This window comes from Athene noctua, chromosome 1, assembly GCF_965140245.1.
Source record: "Athene noctua chromosome 1, bAthNoc1.hap1.1, whole genome shotgun sequence".
Taxonomy (NCBI): Eukaryota; Metazoa; Chordata; class Aves; order Strigiformes; family Strigidae; genus Athene; species Athene noctua.
This window is the reverse complement of record NC_134037.1, coordinates 219,925,362-219,937,905: the sequence shown is the minus strand read 5'-3', so window position 1 is coordinate 219,937,905 and position 12,544 is coordinate 219,925,362. Positions and strand designations below refer to the sequence as shown.

At 46.6% G+C, this 12,544-nt stretch overlaps 1 protein-coding gene across 6 annotated transcripts in view; it reads right to left on the bottom strand.

Annotated features, from left to right (window-relative positions):
* The window catches only part of KLF12 (KLF transcription factor 12), a 240,670-nt gene extending 229,438 nt beyond the window's left edge, over positions 1 to 11,232 (bottom strand). For 4 of the 6 annotated variants that reach the window (XM_074912040.1, XM_074912024.1, XM_074912059.1 and 1 more), the window contains exon 1: positions 10,242 to 10,441. The gene's annotated coding sequence lies outside the window, so the exon portion shown is untranslated. The other 2 variants (XM_074912050.1, XM_074912033.1) reach the window with 2 other exon arrangements.
* Between the last annotated feature and the right edge of the window lie 1,312 nt (positions 11,233 to 12,544).

The following is a 12,544-nucleotide window of genomic DNA, read 5'->3' as shown; positions in this document are numbered from 1 at the left end:
TTAGAGCAATTATAACCACTGCAACAGTTTACCAAAGATGACAGTTGACTTCCCATCACATGAAGTTTTTTTACATTACAACCGTGTATTCATAAAGTGTTCCAGCTCCAAGAAACCATACGTGCTTCATGCAGGCCAAGGTGATACTCTACTGATGGCATTATTTAAGTTGAATTAGATGATCATAATGATCTTTTCTGATCTTCAAATCAATAAATCTGGGATTTGATCCCATGTTGAGATTTCTTATTTCTTCCCTCTTCACTAAGCCCTGCCCCCAGTGAGTATAACTTCATTTGACATTACAGTATGTTCCTTCTGCTATCTGCTTAAATGCCAACATGTCCACCACTAGATAAAGACTTTGAACAGAACCAGCCATCATCTGAAGACATCCTTCAGGATGGCACTGAACTTGAAACACAGCTTCACTCTTCAATTAAGACCTCAAACACCCACTTTTCAAAGCCTTTTCACTAAGTCATTGTAGACTTAAACTGTATTTTACACGCTACTCTATGGGGGGTACCTAACATGTTCTTTAGCCTACAACACAGGGAATTAAAATCCCCCTCTCAACATGGGACTTCAGGTTTAACCAGAAGACTGCTGTACAGAGAGCTAGGAAAGCCTACATCAGGCACCAAGAGCAAGGATGATAGTTTTAAAGCAAAACAGCCTAGAAGTACTCCTAAACCACTGAACTAAGAGCTCTGTTTCAAGCTGGAAGCTTCCTACTAGACATACAGCACTAGACGAGTTTCCAAAAACAGGGCTCATATTACAAACTGGGAGAGCAAATTGAACTCGGCATCTGTGGCTAAATTCAAACTTGTTCATCCAGGCAGAAATCCTAAGAGTCTTTGCAACTTACACGTTGGTTAAATGTAGCTTCGCTTCTTCTACAGCACTTGCAGGGCTGTCAAAATGCTTTTAAGACACAATTCCCGTACTTGACATGGTTGCCAATCCTCAAGCTTCATAAAAGCTGCAGTCTAGTCGTTCAACTTTTAAACTGAAATACTATAATGTCTGACGAACACTGACTGGAATTACTGTTTTAGATCACATCAAATGATTGCCATAGCATGTGTCTCACTTCTGCTCCCTCCTATAAAAATTACTTTTACAGATTCTTTGACAGAGATAAAAACTTTGAGGTTTGCTGAATTAGTTTTAACATTGTGTAAGACAAGGAGAGTATTTCCACTGACTATATTTCTAATATTTAACCGATACGAAAAGAAGACTTTTTGTGCTACCCCTCATGTTTCTATTTACGCTATCCAAGAAGCCAGCCTGGATGCAGGACTGACCCTGGCTCCCTGGGTCTTCTGAAGGACACTCCAGCACCCACTGCCAAACGCAGGAGAGCACCCTTACCCCACCTGCCCTGCTCTCGGGCCAGGCAGAAGCCACCACCAAAATCTGCACTCTCAGAAAGGCAGCCCCACTGAGAGGGCTTGACAGTTAGGCGCTGAACAACTGAGAAAATATCCCTTACATGGAGCAAGTAGCAATTTTAAGCATATACATATGCTATAAATAGCATTAAGGGCCACCAGCTTCTTCAGTCAGATGAGTGGAAAGCACAACACTACAAACGTTTTTAAGAAAAAGCAGGGGCGGAGAGGAGGGGAAGAGTAGTTAAAAGTTGCTACACTTCTCATAAAATGAGGGCAGCTTTAAAATAATCCAGGATCTGGAAAGTGCAGCTGGAAATAACAATTAAAGAAGCTTTTTAATGACAAGACGCTGTTCCATTCAGGTCACCGGCAGAAAGGTTACAGCAAGAGGAAGAGGATGCCAGACAACAGCACTCCTCACCCAAAGAGGGGCAGGGCAGTGCTGCCAGCAAGAGGCAGAAGGCAGCACAATAGCCAAACACAAGGCTGAGAACTGATGAATGGGAAAGTGCACCATCCACTGCAGCCAAAATTCATCACAAGAAGAAACTTCCTCCTTTTACTTTAATTTTTAAAGCAAAGAAAAAGATGTGTCAATGAAAGCCACACATACATGGGACTTCAATTAATATCTGTGAGAGATCTGAAGGTGCAAGTATTTTCCATTTCTGCTGACGGACTTCAGGCTATGCCCACAAGAGGACTTGTGTACCAAACCGCTAAACTCCCGGTGTTACCCCTGCTGCAGGAAACCGCACTCTGGCTAGGGGCGCCTGCTCTCACAACACAGAGGGTAAGCTAAACACCAAATAACGAAAGCCACGAGAAGAGCCCACAAAAAGTGCTATTCCTTCCTCACCACCACCAAATCCTGCAGTACCAGGAATGCTTCTCCCAGGATTTCAGCAGAGCGGGTCTCCTCTCACCTACCTTTAAACAAGGACAGTGCACACATCTATGTACAAGCTAAACATCTGAGACTTCCTCTACCGTCAGCCAATGGAGAGTTTTTCTCATGGTCTTTTGACCATGAGAATTATTCTTTTGTCATGATTTTAGTACACACCTCTGAGGCGAGAATGAGTTAGGCTCCTCTTTTTGGGAAAGGAACGTATTTTATTCAAGCTATCTGCCAGTACTGACTTAGGCAAGTGTCTGTGATTGCTATGCATAGACTCAAGCCTCCCATCCCTGCCTAGCCCACATGCTGCTTTAGCATCTCAAAGAAATATTATCTTCCTAAATTCAGCAACACGTGAAATCTGAAGGAGAGCACATCTCCAGCAAGCACAAAATAAATCCATCTTGGATACTGGCTGGGATACAAAGGGAAAAAAAAAAAAGTGTACTAAACCTCATTATATTTTTTCCATTTGTGCTGTTTACATTTAATTGCTCCACATAACTATTGTAAACTTTATCCCAGTAGAATCACAACAAAAAATTACAAATCTCTCACCTTCTCAAAATAGAAGGTCCATAGTTACTGATATATGCTCTTTAGACAAATGTCAAAAACATTTTAGCAAATGTTGATTTAGCTGAATATAGGTCTGGAAAGTAAAAGTGAAAACGGCAATGCTTTCTGAAATAGCAGCCTCCAAATCTGCCTGCTAACCAGACTGAGTTTGCACGCTCTCCCTTTCAAAAGGGGAAAAATAACCAACTTTGCTCATTTTTTCCTTTCAAAATTCTGTAGGGCACTGTCTATACAAGAGATTTCCTCGGTTAGATGAAATCAGTGAAAAAATTAAGTTGCCTTGTAACTCTTACAGATTAATAAAAACCAGAAAGGAGTATTTTCCCCCACCTTTGGGGTTTTTTCTAAGAGAAATCTTCTCATTTCCCACTTAACCCAAATTTTCTTGCAACTGAAAGATTCTCTGGAAAAGGAACTGGAAGAGCTCCAACTACTGTCCAACACTTAAAAAGATTTTATAGTGTCATCAATCACAGCTCTTCACATGCTCTTCTAGAGCACTGCCAACTCATACTTGAAGACCAACTCAAACCTGTTTTATGCCAGCATTGCACACTCAAAATAAAGACCGATAAAAAAAAAAAAATTCTGTATTATTCTGTTTCTCAGTCAAGTTCTGCTCAGATTCATGTCAGATGTTACTTCATAATACTCAGACATTATCTTTCTTTCTTTTCCCCTAGGAGATTAATCCTAAATATTTCAGTGGCTACCTCAGATGACAACGTGTTATCACATCTGCTATAAAAGGTGTCCTCAATTTTTAACATACCATCTGAGAACACTAGCCCCATGGGAAAAAAGGAATAACATCCTCGGGAAACACCAGCAGTCACAGTTATTCTTTGAAATTCATGTTAAAAATTTCTAATATTGCATTACTCCATTTAACAAGCTTCAATCGTTTCAGCTGAAATGCTCAGTGACTGCTTCGGCAAAGTTTGATTTGAAAGGTTTTGAGAACACACCAGTCACTTCCAACAATTTTAGTAGCAGAAAAAAAAGCTAAAAAATAATTCAGAATATTTTGTTTGGAAAGATTCTCCCTCAGGGATCCACAAGAAACAGAAACTTCTGGGGTTAGATGGTTGCCTTTGCCTTTAACCATGTCAATGCCGATCTGTCAAGACTTGAACAAAATATCAGAGAATTACAGTTAACCCAGGCTCAGGAAGGCTACCAGAGCTCTCTGACAATGGACCTGAACTTATTTTCAGCTGGCCTGAGCACTCTGCACATCACCTGCACCAACCCGGCCATCCAGCACCACTGCGCTTCCTGCACTTCCATCAGGGACCTGCAAGGCTTCAGAAAAGAGATGCAACACCACTGGAAAAGCCTTTCTTGACCAAGGCAGAGAAGAATAAACTATTTAGGTAGTCAGTGCGAGGATCAGCATTTGCATGCATAACCTTGTGGTCTTCACAGCTCTGACCACTTACCAACGCACCACACTAATTAGGAATTAGGGTCACTGCTTACCACCTTACAGAGAGGCTAACGAAGTGACTGTCCTAGGTTGACATCTGACAAAACCGAGACCAGAACTCATGTCTCCTGACAGGATACATCATCTGATTAATTATCCCCTTTGCGGCACTGATGGCCAAGGTCATGCATTTGATTGTTCTACGTTCAAACGACGAGAAAACACTCACCCCAAAGCCAGGAACAAAGCTTGGAATTTTTGAGTCCCATCATTACTCTGTTATGTAGCAAATATCATGCCAGCCATTAGCAAAGAGCGTGCTTCATTGCCGTCCTGAAGGCTGGTTCACAGAGAGGACAAAGGCTTGCTACCGCTAACCAGACATTCCTTAACTCAAGCGGTGCTGGTCCGCGCAGCAACCCCAGAGCCTGCCAACGCCAGCACTAGCAGCGACCCACAAAAGGATAAACATGGCTGAACATGAGAGCGTTTGTTTCAAGGAAAAAAAAAAAATAAAAATCTATGAACAAATAAACAAACCAGGAGATTAAAAAAAACCCAACAAACCAACAGACCTACAGACCTTGAGAGGATTGCAATCAGAGGGTAAGAAATGCCAGGGTACAACAGTCTTAGCAAAATGTATTCAGTATCACTGAGCATATATTTTTAATAGTCTTTAATTGTGGAATTTCCCTTGACCCTAACAGAGTTTTAGTTCTGATATACCTTAGATTTTGCATCCTTGTGATTTTACTGAACTTTAAACATTTTTTAAAAAAAGAAAAAAAAAAAAAAGAATAACCAACAAGCCAACACCTAGACAAGTCCTACCCTTGTACCTGTAACTTAAGGGGCTCCTCTGACACAGGAGCTGATGTGCACAGATGTGGAGTGCATGAAGAAACATTGTCAGTATGAAGCATACAGTCCCTGAACATATTTCACAGAACTTCATATATTCACTCCCAAGTTTCACCATATATTTCACTTGAGAAACACTGGGATGGCTCATGCCACCATCCCTTCCCAAAAATGCAGGAAATGACAGAAATAGTTACAGAACCAAGGCACACCATCATTTCAAGTTGTTTCTCCAAATAAAAACACTGCAGCAGACGAATGCAAAAAATATTTGTATATTATAATCTGATTTTGGTTTAGACCAAAGTCTAGATCATGCCTTCTGATTAATACCACGAGACTTTACACTGAACTCAAGAAAATACACAGAAGCTCAGCATTACATAGAGCGTAGATATAGAGACATTCTGGCAAAGCCATGTTCATTTTTCCTCTTCCCTCTGTCTGACTATTATTTTAAGAATTCTCTGCTGCCAAAAGGTAAATAAAACTTCTTTAGAATACCATTTCTGTATTACAGTTACTGCTTGGGAGCAAACACAAGAGCACAGACTCAGAGTAAACTTCAAACCTACCGGTTACATCAAACTTTGCAGCAGTATGAGAAAGTTCACAGATTTTAGGGCAGCAAGTCTAAGCAGACCTTCTGCAGAAAAAAACTTACAAATGCAAACAGAGCACCGCTAGCATGGGGGAGGGGGTGTGTGTATATATATATAAACCAAAAGAGACTACACACAACTATCCTCACACTAGTCCAATTTTACTCACTTTTGCAACAGTGCCACATACATTTTACTAGGTCTATTCAACACTCCAGTCAAGCTTCTCAATATAGCTCTATGGCTAGCTACAAACCAAAACAATCATTTTGACACTAAATCCTCAAATATAACTCCTGTTGTTTGTTTTGTTTTTTTTTTTCATGTAGTATTGACTTAAAAAAAAAAATCATTCAGTTGAAGCAAGAGGACTGACTAAAGTACAGCGGTTGAACACAAGAGTAAGGTTACATGGAGCTTTTACCACTAATGAACGATGTTGAAAGTGTCCTTAGTACTACAGTGCAAAAGCATTTCTCTTTTCTAGCAGAAGCATGCATTTAATTTTAAAAAATAATTTGTTTTTCACCAAATAGGAATCAGTCATTTCATACTTTCACATTTGCACTTCCAAGACTCAAAATCTGTCTTACAGATACAGCACACCTTGCACAAAAGGAAAAACCACAACCTGACTGCTCAATACTTCCCTTTACATCTCACTTTGAAACAGCATGCTCATTACATGTTTTCCTCTTAGCTGGGGAAAGTGAGCATGCTTGTGTTTGCAGCTCCTCCTCTTTCAAAGACGCAGCTGCAGCTGTAGTAAACAACCACTAGTCAGGAGCTGAGAAGGTCAAAGTCTTGGTGCTGCATCCATTACAGCTTTTCTAAAAATGAAATTTCCATTTCAATAAATTAATTTCTTATTTCATTTTGTATTCACGTTAAGGAAAGGCGAACCACAATCATCCTCCAACAAAATAAATCAAGATACAATACTTCAAAAGCCACAAGCAAAACACGTCAGTAAAAATAAATATTTCCCCAGCTTTATTAACATACAAACACCTCATCTGGAGTCTCATACTTTACTTGATTCAAACTTGGTCAAAACCAACCTTGTACTGATGAGACCTGTTGCACCATGCAAATGGCACTCTCTGAAGGAATGAGCAAAGGAGGTTGCCCATCCTGGAAAGCGGTGCCAGTGGCTACGCAAGGCTCTCCATTCCAGAAGTGATCCAGCATCCTGAACATGGAGGCTACAGCACTACAACTTCGGGAAGGCCAGCGTAAGTGGGCATTATCCACCCAGCAATGAGAAAAGGCACGTGCCTTCCCTTTATTTTATAAAAACTACACAAAACCTAAGCAGGATGCCCTTCTAGCACTGAAACCTGCACCGAATTACGCAGACCACCTGCAACCCTGCGGTGTGGCAGAGCGCTCCCCAAGCACCCAGGAGAGGCATCATCTATTTTTATCAAAAACATGGTCTATATTTCTATTTAATTATGGCAGGTACTGTCACACACCACCTTGGTCTGGGTGAAGAGGAAGACAGTCACTACCAAGGTGCTTTGCAGCTCAAGCCCTTTGCTGACCCCACTCTATTATCTCCTGGGGAAAGAAGAGCTGGTTCAGCCCTACCACATTTCAGCCTCCTCTCATCTGAAGTAAAACTCTGCTTCCGTACATTCAGGTCTGACTTATCCCAACAGAAACAGCTGGCCGAGGACTTGGCAATTACCCTGTCCTGGAATCTTAGAAGTTTATTTTTAAAAGTTGTTACACACAGTCTTCTTGGGCTCTGAGGGACCCTTCCCACAAAGGTTTTACTACAAGAGAGGGCAGGGAGGAAATGTTACCACTAAGTATTGCTGGTGGAAAAAAAAAAAAAAACAAAAATACCTCATTTCCCATCCCCCCTTCTTTACAGGTCTGATAGTGCCACGCTATCAGAAGAGAACAAACAGTATCTCCCATATCCTAAACTCCTTCCCAGCCCGACGCGCAAACACTCATCAAATGCCCCACGGCATACATATCTCCTCCTCAAAAAACCTCTTTTTCCCCCCACAGCTGGGAGATAGATGAGAAAATATTATTTTTCACAGCCCTCTTTAAATGCTGTTGACTACTCCATGAACTGGGGATAAAAAAAAAAAAAAAAGGAAAAAAAGGGGGGGGGGGGGGGGAGCCCAAGCCACCTTGTAAAGCTGCTAAGTATCCTAACGAAAAGGTTTGCCTAAAGAAAGGTGCTCACCAGACTGACACTCCCCTCCCCCCGCCCAGCTCCAGGTATCAGACACAGGAAAAGAAAGGAGGTGGGAAAAAATACTAAAACAGAAAAAAAAAAAAAAAAGAGGAAGGAAAATGCCACCACTGTTGTTCTGGACGCAGGGGGGGGCGAGGGGGTGGGTGAGCCAGCCCGGGGAGGGGTGCGCATGGGTGCTGGTCCCCGGCCGCCGAGGGGTGATGTCATCCCACCAGGCTCCAGCCCGGGCACCTGCCGGCTGCAGCGCAGCGGCCGCAGCTCCAACCGGCTGCCAAAGCCTCAGGCAGCACGGGGAGGGGAAAAAAAAAAATAAATAAAATAATACAATTTAAAAAAAAAAACCCGCATGCAATGTTTCCTTCGCTATGCGTGGTCGGTTTGTCTCGATAGGTGACACGCCGGCTTGCAGACAGTGGTTCCAAGTTGATTACGTCCCATTAGAAAGATACTCCCCCTCCCCCAGCACGAATAAACATATTAAAAAAAAAAATAAGCAGACTCGGTTTATGCAGCCTTACGTCATTAATAAAATGCTCCTATCGCCCCATCTGTGACCTATTCAGCACAGCTACTAATCCCACGCTAAAACCACTTTGCAGTTCCTGTACATTTCAGAGTTGTAGACCAACCAGAAAGCAGAAAATGGAGCCCATATGCCAGCGCTATATAAAGCAGCCCTGCAAAGTTGCCGCGAATATCTACCTGCCGCGGCAAGATCAAAAGGAAAAAGCAAAAAACCAAAGAAATAAAATGGGGGGAGAAGAATATGATTTACTTCACGATGGATAATTTAAAAAAATAAATTGGTTTACTTACTTATTCAGGGGGGGAGGGCACTGCCAAAAGCTAGCAGGATTTTACAAGCTCGATATAAACCCCGACGCAAGTGAACTTCTCTTCGGTGCCTCCTACCAAACGGCTCGTACCTGCTCCCTAAAGCGCGCAAAACGTCTTATTTTCCACGCAGGAGCGAACGCCACGCCAACATCCGAAAAAAACCCGCTATCTGGAGCGGAGCATCACATCCCTGCAAACCACGGAGGGGGGGGGAACGTAGGAAATATAAAATAGCCCATCTGGTTTGCTCCTATCCGCCTCCCCCAAAATCCCGCGCCACTCCGTCAGGCTGGTGCAGGATTTTGGGGGAGGCGGACAGGAGCCCAAATTTCATCCCAGCGCATTTACGCGGCTGCACCAGCAGCGGGAAGCTTTCGGTGGGCTTCAGAGGCTGACGCCGATGCTAAGGCACACGCTTTTAACGTAAATACCAGCGGTTTGCTCCCCAGGCAACGCCGGCCGACTTCTGGAAGTGCAAGTATTTATTTTATAGAAGATAATTATTTTTGTAGAAGGTAATATACCGTCACGCTATGATTTTTATTTTTCCCCCACAGCGCGTTACGCTCCGATTTTTTTTCTCGCCGCAGACCGTTACGCTTCGGTATTTCATATATATTTTTTTAATATTTATTTTGACATATTATTTTTCCTCCCCCACCCCCAAAGGCGCAGGGGCACGCCGGCCGCCCGCACCCCCGCCCGGGGACGGCAGCACAAAGGGCCGGGCGCTCCCCAGCTCGCTGCTCATCACTCCTCGCTTATCGCTTTTTATTTTTTCCCCCGCTTTTTTCACCGCCCCCCCACCCCCCCCTTCCTTCCTTCCCTCCCTCCCTCCCTCAAGCCTCATCGGGAAAGTTGAGGAAAAAAGTTCGGGCCGGCGGCGAGGGCGGCCCCCAGCACATCCCCCCTCCCGCCAGCAACGCCGCCGCCGGGGCACCGGGAGGAACGGCGGGGGGGAGGGGGGGAGCGCACCGCCGTTAACCCCCGACTCGCCCCGGCGGCTCTGGGGGAAGGAGGCGGGGGGGCGCCCTGCCCTCGCTTTTCTTTAAAATTATTTAACTTCGGTATAGGAGCGGGTGGTTTTTAAAAAAAAAAAAAAAAAAAAAAAAAGAAGAAAAATAGCTGATTGGGACAGTAGCAGCAAAAAATATACACGCTCGCCGTTTATTCTGGTAAGAAAGGGAATCGGCACAGACCTGAGCAGAAGCGGCAGAGCAGGAGGAACAGTTTCCTTCCCCTGACACAGGGTCGCCGCTCTCTGTCCGTCCGCCCGCCCCGCTCCCCCCGGCCGTGTCACGGGCACGCACGGCGCGGGCGGAGGCGGCCGGGCTCGCCGCCGTCCCCGGGAAATGAATGGGGGCACCCGGGGAACCGCGGCGATCGCTCGCCGCCGACTTACCCGCGTCACATGATGAGCCCGGGGCAGGGTGGGCCGGGGGTGGAGGCTCCCGGCGCCGCCTCGCCTCGCCTCACGGCGGGGCCGCCGCCGCGACGCCCCACCGGCCGCTCAAACAAAGGGCCCGGTCCGGACCGGAGTCCCCCCTCCCCAGCTCCCGGCCCCTGCTCCGGCCGCGGCGGGCGCCGGTGGCGTCGCTGGCATGCGGCGCGTCCCCGCCCCCACCGGCAGCCGGGCGGGGGGAGGGGAGGGGCCGCGCCCCCGCCCCTCCGCCGCCCCGGTGCGCCGCCCGCCCCGCCCCGGGGGGGTGGGGACGGGAACGCCCGGCCGCGCCGCCCCCCGCCCCGGCCCCGGCCCCGGCCCCGCCCGGCCGCGGGGGGAGGACAGCGGGGCGCTGGGGCCTCCGGGGGCGCCGCGGGGAGGGGCAGGGCGGGGCCGGCAGCGGGGGCGCCGAGGGGAGGCCCGGGGCGAGAGGCGCGGGGGGCGGGACGCGGGTTAAGAGGGCGCCCCGGGGTCTCGGCGGGGTGCGGGGCGGCGGGGGAGGCCGGGGGGAGGGAACGGAGCCGCTGAGGGGAGCCCCGGGGCAGGGACCCGAGAAGGGGCGGCGGCGGCGCTGAGGGGGCGCCGGGGTGGGACATGGCGGTCGCGACACTGAGGGGCGTCGCGGGGGGGACACGACACACGGGGGGCGATAGGGACGCTGAGGGGAGCCGCGGGGGGGGACGGACGCACGGCGGGCCAGGGCACCGCGCCGCTGCGGGACCCGGCGGGCCGGGGGGCGGAGGCGCGGAGCAGGCGGCGCCGTCCCGGGGCCGCGGTGCCGGCGAGCGGGCGGCGGGACGGCCTCCGGCTGCATCGGCTGGGCCAGCCGGGCCCTCGCAGTTACCTGGCGGGCGGGCAGGGGCAGAGCTCCGCAAATCTCTCTCGTCCGCCTGTTTGTTTTTTTGTTTTTTTTTTTCTTCGCGTAGACACACTGCAGCTTGTGAGAAGTATGTGAGGTGGCTTTTTTTTGCATGGAGGTCAGCGCGTAAGTCTGAGTCGCGCCTCTGCAAACTGAGAACTTCCTTTATGGGAAGATTTTTCACACGTAAGGGCTCAGATACTGCGTTGTAAAGGCTTGAATATAGCAATGTACAAAGAAACAGATTCCGGTATCTTAAAGTTTGCCTAAAACATAAACTCTTTTTACTGCATGGATTTTTTTTATTTTTTTTTTTTAAAGAAGAACTTTAAAAACCTCAGGAAACAAAGATATAAATCCCGCGAGTCAGTGTTAAACTTTAAGAAGCAAATCTCTTTTCCTTTTCGGAAGGGTTCTTACATGTGAAATATTTTCGTGGAAAGATCCTGGCCCGTGCCTGACCAGTGTCAAAGCTATTAATCCGGCCTGACAGGTTACCCAGGGATTCCCTCGCCGTGGAGAGTCTTTTGTTAATGTAAAGCTGATGTGGTTGTTTTCTGTCTCCTCTGCTATGGTTCGCTTTTCATGGTGTGGCCAGAATGCAGGTGAGCTTTGACCAGCCCTGGCTGCTGAGGCTGTTTCTGGGCAATGTTTGGGAGGGATTCAGTTCAAGGAAGCTTAATAGCCTGGTGAATATTCAGGGTGCTGTGCTGGCTCCTGGCAAAAGCCATGCTCAGAGCAGGCAGAAAATGGCAAGTTCTTTATGAGTCCCCACCCCTTGTCCTCCTCATATTCAAGCTCAGCTCAACAGCTCCAGAGATTCCTACTCATAACAATAATTTGGTAAATAAAACTCAAAAAGAGGTATCCCTTGTCTAGTAGGTTGTCCCATCGTCTGAGTGTTTGTGAAAGCCTGTATAGTTTGTGTATTTACACAGAAAGCCCGCCTGAGCTCAGGTAAATAATTACTGCTAAAACATTACTACTTTTAGTAAATACAAACTAATGTTTGCTGCTCTACACAGTATTTACCAAGGAAGCCAGAAGAACCAGAACCAATGTCTGTTCCCTTAGAGGATTTCACGCCAACTGCCTGAAATATGTCTATGCATCGCTTCGTGTGGTCTCCAAGAACTGCTCCTCTGCTGCCTTTTGGCATAAACAGTTTCGGTAACATAAACCCCTCACTATTTGTCCCTGCATCTTACCTCTATTTCCATGAGATTTTAAAAAAAAAAAAAAAAAAAAAAAAAAGCAAATAAGAAATGTTAAAATGGATATAAACAGAAGTCTACCTCACAGTCTATATAAATATATGTCTCTGCAAGCTATAAACGGGATTAGGCGTGATTTGCTATTATAATTTTGCCTCTACTGTAATCATTTCCTTTGGAGAAAAGTGAGC